The sequence below is a fragment of the Citrus clementina genome, unplaced genomic scaffold, assembly GCF_000493195.1.
Source record: "Citrus clementina cultivar Clemenules unplaced genomic scaffold, Citrus_clementina_v1.0 scaffold_8, whole genome shotgun sequence".
NCBI classification, from domain to species: domain Eukaryota; kingdom Viridiplantae; phylum Streptophyta; class Magnoliopsida; order Sapindales; family Rutaceae; genus Citrus; species Citrus x clementina.
In genome coordinates, this window is record NW_006262022.1 from 3,370,567 (window position 1) to 3,380,121 (window position 9,555).

The 9,555-nt window shown below is 33.0% G+C and overlaps 1 pseudogene; it reads left to right on the forward strand.

The window, feature by feature from the left end:
- The first annotated feature begins 4,068 nt into the window (after positions 1–4,068).
- LOC112096150 lies at positions 4,069–5,032 on the forward strand (annotated as a pseudogene).
- The last annotated feature ends 4,523 nt before the right edge of the window (positions 5,033–9,555 follow it).

Consider the following 9,555-nt stretch of genomic DNA (forward strand, 5'->3'; position numbering starts at 1 on the left):
GGTCCAATTAAACCAAGAGAAGAAGTCAGCCAACAAGTCTGAGCAAAAACACAGTTCACCAAAGCATGCACAATAGTTTCTTTTTGCTGATTGCAAAGGGAACATATGGGCATTACCTCGACTCTCTTCCAAATAAGATTATCAGTGGTGGGAAGCACATTCTGTGCAGCTCGCCAAAGAAAAACCTTCACCTTACTAGGCACCTCCAAGCTCCAAATTTTCCTCCAAATACCAGAAGATGGGGCGTTGACATAGTTGTTAAGCAATCTATAACAACTCCGAACAGTATACAACCCATGGGGGTCAGCCATCCAGTATCAAACATCCTTGTCTCTTCGAGAACTCAGCGGGATTTGCAAAATGAGGTTTCGGTCTCGAGTATCAAAGAGATCTGCCACTACCTCATAGTCCCATCTACGCTGCCCAGGGACCATCAAACTGTTGACTGGAGCTGAAGCTAAACTTTCATTTAAGCTGGTGGAAATAAACCCATTATCTACATCAGGAAGCCAAGGATCCGACCCGATGAGAGTGTTCTGACCACTGCCAACCTGGATCCTACTACTGCGAACAATAATATGCTTGGCTGCCAACAGAGATCTCCACATGAAACTTGGATTATGACCTAAGACAGCCTCTACAATAGATGTGCGAGGGAAATACCGAGCTTTGAAAATTTGGCCAATAAGAGATTTTGGATTCGTTAACAGCTTCCAAACTTGTTTCCCAACATTGCCACATTGAAATTGTGAAGGTTTTTTAAGCCAATTCCTCCAGTGGTCTTTGGTTTACACAACAAATTCCATTTCATCCAGCGAATACCACCTCGCCCCTCACGTCTGCTTCCCCACCAGAAAGAGTTCATCATGGTTTCTAAATCTTTGCAAAGGTCTAGAGGCAAAAGATAAACCTGCATAGCATAATTGGGAATAGCTTGAGCCACTGTTTTTAACAGAATTTCCTTTCCAGCTCCCGACAAAAAATTCATACTCCAGCTGTGAAGCTTTTGCCACACCCTATCTCGAATATAACTGAAGACTTCCTTTTTATTCCTGCCAACAAAAGAGGGTAAGCCAAGATAAGTGCCATGGTTAGCAGTAGCGTTAACCGCTAAAATATGACAAAGCTGCTCCTTAACGTCTTCTTTAACATTTGAACTAAAGGAAATTGAGGATTTGCTAAGGTTCACCATCTGGCCTGACCCCTGACCATACACCCCAAGAATGCGCTTAATCACATGAGCTTCACTGTTGGTAGCCTTGAAGAACAAAAAGCAGTCATCCGCAAAAAATAAATGAGAAACAACAGGAGCCCCTCTAGCTACCTTAACCCCATGGAGCAAACCAGCACGCTCATTCTTGCGGATTAAAGCACTTAAACCTTCCGCACAAAGGATGAATAAGTACGGCGACAAAGGGTCCCCTTGACGAAGCCCTCTACTAGGAACAATAGGACCAATCTCCTTCCCATCCCGAATAACATGATATCGAACCGTAGAAACACATAGCATAATCAAGGTCACCCATTTACCATCAAAACCCAGCCTAAGCAACATAGCTTCCAAGAAATCCCATTCAATACGGTTATAAGCTTTCGACATGTCGATTTTAAGAGCAGTTGCCCCAACCTTTCCTTGACGTTTCCTTTTTAAAAAATGCATGATTTCAGAGGATATAAGGATATTATCAGTGATGGCTCGACCCGGTATAAAAGCACTCTGAGATTCAGACACTACAGAGCCCAGAACAATTTTCATACGATTTGAGAGCATTTTAGCGACAATTTTATATAGGACATTGCATAACGCAATAGGCCTCATGTCCGAAAGAGACTCTGGTTTTGATTTCTTAGGGATCAGCACAATAACATGTTCATTGTCATAAAAGTGAAATATTGGGTTGTACTTCATAGGTCATTGCGTTTAAATGGAGCTGGTACCGGGACTTTGAATGGATGCAACATGTAAGTCAAGAATGTGAAAGAACTGTAACCTTAGTTAGAAGTATATGCTTTCATCTCCACATTGTTTTCTTGCTTCTTCACGATCTCCCTTTGGTTCATTAAACAAATGACAAATAAATGCTTGTTAATGGCTATTATGCCCCATCTCTGACCACCCCTCACCTTGCAGTTTCAACCACTTTACTTTATTGTATCATTAAAGTATATGTGGTACATGTGTTTTCTTCTTGGTGGGTGAAAATCGTGCGACTTCGGGATATGGACATATACACATATCATTCAAAACGCTTTTCATGCAACTTGAATTTGGTTTATTTTTGCTTAGAATTTCTCTTTCAATTTACTGAGGAGACAGACATAGGGAAAAGAAAAAAGAAAAATAAGCTGCGGAAAAAACGATGACTTTGGAATTAATGCCAGAAATTTCCTGGAAGTTGCGGCGTCAATGCGTTATTTCAAAGTGCAGGTTGATTGAATGCAACATACATAATTGCATATGTAAATGTAAGTCAGTGACGTGGAAAAGCTAAAATCTTATTAACGAACATCACTGTTAAAGGAAATTTGTAAATTGTTGAGTGTCCTCACACGCACCATTTTTTAAAATTCTCTAATATACTGGGTAATTTATTTTATCGGCCTCACTTTTCAATTAATTCATTTATTTTCAAAAGTTATCATTTCTGTAAATTTAAAAAATAATTAACGATAAATGTATTTTTACCCTCTCTCATCTGCGCTCTTAGTATCATAATTAAACGGTTAAACCTAGTCTATCACCACCACCGATTAATATATATTTTACACTGAGGATGATAAAGACATATATGTATCCTCAAATGATCACAATAAAAATTTGCACTTCTAGAGATTATAAAGGTCTACAAAACATGCGAACCTCCAAAGATGTAAAGAATGGTGGAATAATGCAGGATAAAGGGCAGCTCCATGAAGAAATTCCAAACTGCCCAGCGTCTGAAATACAATACCAGATAAACAATTTTTCCAGACATGAAAAGAAAATTTAGCCAGAAAACAAGCTTCCAAAGTAAGAGACAATTTTCCATCTTTAGAAAGTTGCCTAACAATAAAATTCATTAAAGGTTCTATTGACAAAACTATGAATATGTTTAGGAGTGAGGTGTTGTAGTTTTTAAGCTGCAGCTGTTGTGGAGTAAAATGTATAGTTGTGGAATAGAAGTTGAGAAAAAAAAATTGTTAAACTACCAAAACACAACTACAAATGTTACCAAACACCTTATGAGCTTTGACAGCTCAACTACCTCATCATACTTTCAAACGGACTATATGTCCTTAATTTCAGTTGCATCTGGGCATGCATTAGCAAAAGAAATGGGAAAGTTGGAATAGACCTTTAATCATTGACAACCAGGGCAAGAGAAAGATTGCAAAGACAAAAGAAACAAATAAAAATAACATTTATTTTAATTTGTTATTAAGGGTAATTTTGAAAATAAATGGATAAATTAAAAAGTGGGAATTAATGAAATAGATTGAAGAGACCAAATATCACCTCTCATGATTTTATCTTTGCAGGCCCAAGGTAAGCTTTTGGACCTTGTTTAAAGAAAATCTTGGGAAATAATTAATGAATGGTAATATTTAACTCCATTTTATCTCACTAAATCCGATCTTAATAAAACCTTTAAAAAGGAGGGTCCGCCTATGTTGCCACTGTTATACTGTACAACAATTTTTGTCATTTTTCAATCTAACCATTAGATGGTTCAGAGTTCAATCTAACGGCTTATATAAATTAATGGCGATTTGAAGGTGCAACTTACAACTTTGGGAGCCCTTTTTTTATTTTTTATTCAGCGATGAAAATTGCATAAAGAAAGGGCGTTCTGTTAGCTCCAAATATCCAGTTAGGGTTTGAATTCAAGGTCGCATGGAATCGCATCCATTCGAGATCCGTATTGGCGCTGAAATCAATTCTCTGAATCCGCGAGTGGACTAAATTAGGAAGGAAGCCGCTGTTGATCAAGCGGTGGCGGTGACGGCCATAAACTGAACCTTGAAAATCCGAATCGGGTTAGAATCTCTGCTGATCTCTGAAATAATGTGCACGGGTCTTATTATTAAACCACCTATCGGACTGTAATGGAGTTCGATTCTCTCAAAATTGACCAAACCAATATGGAGACTATTCGAAAAGAAAGTTAAGGAAAAAAACAAATTGACTCGCCAAATAATTACGGCGGGCAAAAAGTGTTTTGATAATCAATTCAAGATTCAGAAGTTAAGAGTAATTTTTTTAACTTGCAATGAACAGTTGAATGGTTCCGAAAGGGAAAGAGCTTTTTCGAGTTTGAGTGTTGTGGAATTGATGCTTACGAGGTTGCATTGTTTAGCTTTGAGGTTGATGGAAGAGCGCATTGTTTATCCGGTGAAGTATAACAACGAAGGGAAGCCCACGGCTGCAGAATTCGAGTATCCCAAAATTTATCATAATGGTAATTTTTTTTGTGCCCATGTGTTTAATTTTGCGACTGAGAAAATGAAAGTCGGGGAATGCAGATTATGTGTAAATTAAAAGATCAAAATGGGGCACGTATAGACGCGATGGCTGTGGAGGATTATAAGTTTTTGAATTTGTCACATGTCCCTACGGTAAGTGCCACAACTAGTGTGCTCATTTGCAGAGGTTTTACTTTCAGAAGTAGACTAAGAATGCTAAGAAAGATGGTAGTAATATGAAGCTTAAGAATCCGAAATACTTGTCGATATTTAATCATTTGAGGTTTTGTTTGCCTGAGATGTAATGAAAATTGCATAGGATTTTATTGTTGGATGATGATATTGAGGTACAAATGCCCTAACAGGGTTTTAGAAGATTGATGTGGATGGGAAAATGAATGGAACAGTAGAGACTTATTCTGGTTCATTTCATAGATATTGACAGTACATGAATATCTCGCATCCTTTAATTGAGGCAAAGTTTAACCCAAAGACATGTACATGGGCTTATAAGATGAACTTCTTTGATTTGGATGCTTGGACATGGGAGAATGTTTATTGTGTGTACATTACTAGTAGAATTTGGTAAGATTGATTTTAATATTAATCCATTTTCATTGATTAAGGGACTACCAAATAGTTTATATGCCGATTAATGCTTTAAATACTTGATATGAATTACAATGATTATCTACTTCCTGTGATTGTACTTGCTATGTAATCATAAACCTTTAGTTGTTTGAGGAGATCAGCCACGAGTGGTATAACTGTTAGTTGGTTTCAGAGGTGATATCGTTAGACGAAATTAAACTTATTTTGCATGACAGCAATTTGGGCATAAGTTTTATGTGTTTTTTTTTATAGTTTGGAATTTATATTTGGATTGTTATTAATTATTAAAGCCATTTATGTTACTGAATGAGGATATGACATTGTGGAAATTGTTGCAAACATGACAGAATTTTGAGTAATGAACTTCAAGTTTTGAGATTCAAGTATTAAATATCCCCTCTCATGTTGAAATCATATTTTGAATTTTTTCTTTTGGTGATCTACATTTGCTTGCTAGAAATGGGACACGATAAGGTATTGCCCTGCAGTGAGGTTCATTAAATTGCGCCAAAGGTGTTGCCAATTTGAAGGTGCAAATATTATTTTGCTTATTTTTTTCGAATTATGTTAGTGGCTGTAGCAGTTTATACAAGACCATAGAACGAATGCATAATTTGCTAGATAATACAATAATAAACTTACCTGCACATAGTAATAATATTTCAAAAATATATACCATGTTACATTAAATAATTAAGATGGAACAAAATATATTTCTAAAGTTCCTTATGACAATGATTTGTTCTTTAAGTTGCAACCACACCTTTCAACTTACGGGTATGTATTAATTGGTCAGCATATACATCTTTTTGTTGAAACCAAAATATTTATAACTTCTTAAGTATATTCGTAGCTTCTTGGCATGAAACTTTTTGTATTAGTTTTTTGAAACTATATATCTTTTTTACTAATATCTATCCATTGAATTTGACTCACTTACTAATTAATTTATTATGTCTATACATTGAATTTGACTCACTAATTAATTTATTAATACATGACACGATTTACCTCTATATCACTTGCATTAGGGATAATTAAGCAAAGAGAATAATTTTTGTACTACACCTCTATTGAATTATAACATCTTTATAAGAATAAATTTCTCCAGTCACACCAATATGACTATATAGAGATTTTACTGTATATATAATCATTATGCGGGGGCCCTAATACAGATACTTTCTTAAATCATAGGGTTTTATAAGCTTATTTTTGAATGAGTTATAAAACCATGTGATTTAAGAGATTTAAGATCTTGACTCTAGTAAACTCTATGGTTTAAAAGTGTGTTCACATAAAAAAAAAAATTAGGACGACACCTGAACTAAAGAATGAGTGTATATATATAAAGTAAACTACCTCGTTGTAAATTGACTATCCTTAAATTATTATTTTATTTTTTACAATCTCAAGTTACCCTATTTTTATTCAAAAGGTAAGAGAATAATTTGAGTTGATGCTTTTTTTTTTTTTTGGGTCTTCTTAACAAAATAGAAGGTAAATTGAGATTTTTAAAAATAATGGGAGATTTGAAGATAGTAAATTTATGAGGAGATAATCTAAAATTATCCCTAAAAAGGAAAAAAGTAACAGTTGATTCTTCGCTTCATAAACTAGGAGTATCGTTAAAGACGCCAATTTGGTTGGGTTCTCTTTACATTGTTCTAGGCAAGCATTTGCTTATTTTTCAAATTCATTATATACTATTTGTTCGCAATGTTTTGTCGACATTTAACTATGTTGAGCAATAGTTTGAAAATTTACCCTCACAATTATTAGGGAGAAATCTAAGAAAATTTATAAAAATATCCCAATAAATTATAGAATTTCAAAATTAACGCCACAAAATTATATCTATCATAAATAGCCAAACAATATCCTTTTGGATTAAAACGCCCCTACATTTCACGATCCCTATTCTCTTTGTTCTCTACTTTAACAAACCAAAACTTAGGTGGCGTTTGTTTTTTTGTCTGAAATCTGAATAGATCTTAATATCTGAATCTAAATAATATGTTTGTTTTTTTCGTCTGAATCTCGGAAAATAAGTATTAAGTTGTTTTTTTTTTCAACTTAAAAAGCTGAAAATATGTACTTTTACATTTGTATCCTTATTAAATTTGAATGTCAAATAAATAATATATTAAATACCACAATATTTTAACATTTATAAGTAAAACTATAATTAAGTGAATACATAATTATTTTAGAATTTTAATATATAAAATACCATAAATTTCAAATTTTATCGTATATAATATAAGAAAGAAAAAATATGGATATTTTTATGTGGGGTAAATGTCTGTGGGTGAGTTTTGGGATAAACATGAAAAATAAATTATAAAGCAGAGATATTTTTTACATTAGCAAGTAATTGACTTAATTAAGATTTCTCCATTAAGTAAAAGGCCAAAAAAATTGGCTTATTTTATTAAGTCAAAATTATAAAAAAAAAGTCTCATTAAGTTATAAAAACAAACACCTCTAATTAACTTAATTAATAAAGTTAAGTCACTTTAAGTCATTAAGTTAAAAAACAAACGCCACCTTAATTTCACAACATTAGCATTGTCGGTGATGGTGACGAAGTACGGGGAAGGAATACATCATTGGTGATGGAATAGAGCACGTCTATGGCAACGATGATGGGAAAACCAAATCCGAACAAGTCCAAACGAATCCAAACCCTACTTTATCATTATTCATTTTTTAGTGATATTAATGAGCTTGAATGGAATTGTAGGTGAACTGAACTCAACCTAAACACACTCAGTTTAATTATGAAGGCATCGATTCACATTTATAATGTCTTGGATTTGGAGACTCCTCTAATCCAAATCTAGATTGAGTTACTTTTCGTTTTGGAGTGACGTCAAATGCATCTCAGTATCTTACACTCCTTTTTCATCAAAGCATAATCTTAGAAAACCCGCAAAATTTCCACGATGAAAAATCACTATTGGCTGACCAACATGACCGCGACACAAATTATTCAGGGGCTATTTAGTATTGTTTCTGAATTTGTATTTTATGAAAACAAAAAATGAGAATGAAGATAGTGTTTTGCAATTGCTGTATTTCGAATTTTAGTACACATCTAGTATCATTTTTTTGCATCATGTATTTTAAAATTACAAACAGTAATATACTTTTGATAGACACAATTGAAAATGATAAAAACAATGAATAAATATTCGGTAGTACCATTTTTAAAAATAGTTTTTATAAAATATTTAAGTCATACTTGTAGTTAGAAAATAATTATTCAACTAATACATACACAAACATACCATAAATAATTTAAACAAAAATAATTATAAAAAATTACATGATGATAAAATTTTAATATTAGCATTAATAAAAAAAGTTTTATATTATCATTGTTTTACACTATAATTAAGATAGATATTATAACACAGATGATTTAAACAAAATAATTATAAAAATTACATGATAGGCATCATGCATTACGTGTGTAATCATGCCGCATAAAATGCAATTTTATCTTTTGTAGCATTCATCTCTACAACACTGAATAGTAGTAAGTGGCCTACTAATATCTCCTTCATTTGTAACCATATCTTACACATCAAAGTCCTCAAACAATCTATCACTAGTATTTTTTCGTTGAATAAAATTATGTAAAACGCAACATGAAATTGGAATTAGACGTTGCTTACGTAAACTATAATTATGCTCACCAATTAACATCACGTGGATCCATATCGTGTTACTACAAAATTTTAAAAAAAATCACATATATCAAATATTAATTAAATTAAAGAAACTGCTCCTACACATACATAGCTCAAACTTTTAAAATTAATCAAATTCAACATAGTGTGAAAGCCATTTCAGTAATGTATCATAGATTAAAAATTGAACATATCAAAATCAAATATATTCTACTACAAATTGACCAGTTCAAATTAAGACCAAGCTCTTGTCAAAAGTTTTTATCTTTTAACTCATTTTTTCACAGCATAACAAAAATTTAAGAAAAATGCAATCAAGGTAATGTACACTAAACCAATCGCATCTAAATGAATACAACATGATATTATTACAATCAGTTCACGCTAATCTCTACAATTTTTGCATTAATATGCTTTCGGTCCTTGATATATTAAATGAAATGACAATGGAATTAGACAAGAACAACCAATACTGTCAATAACTCACAACACCCACATGCTTTGCTGTGAAACTCCGCATCAAAATGGTAAATAATATGCCTTTGCATGATTTTCCAACACAAAAAGACAACTAATTCCAAATAAGAACAACAAAATCATATTTACAAAATAAATATTTAATCGGTCCCTATTTTATAGTCCAACTCCTAGAATAGAATTGATGAAAGCTTGGCTAGCAAAACAATCACTTAAGAGATGTCAAAAAACCCCGACCTGAATTTTGGTCTAATTGATCTGGCCCGAATTTTTTGGATTTTGACCCGAAGTTAAGGGTCAAAATTCAAGCTTAGACTTAAAAATA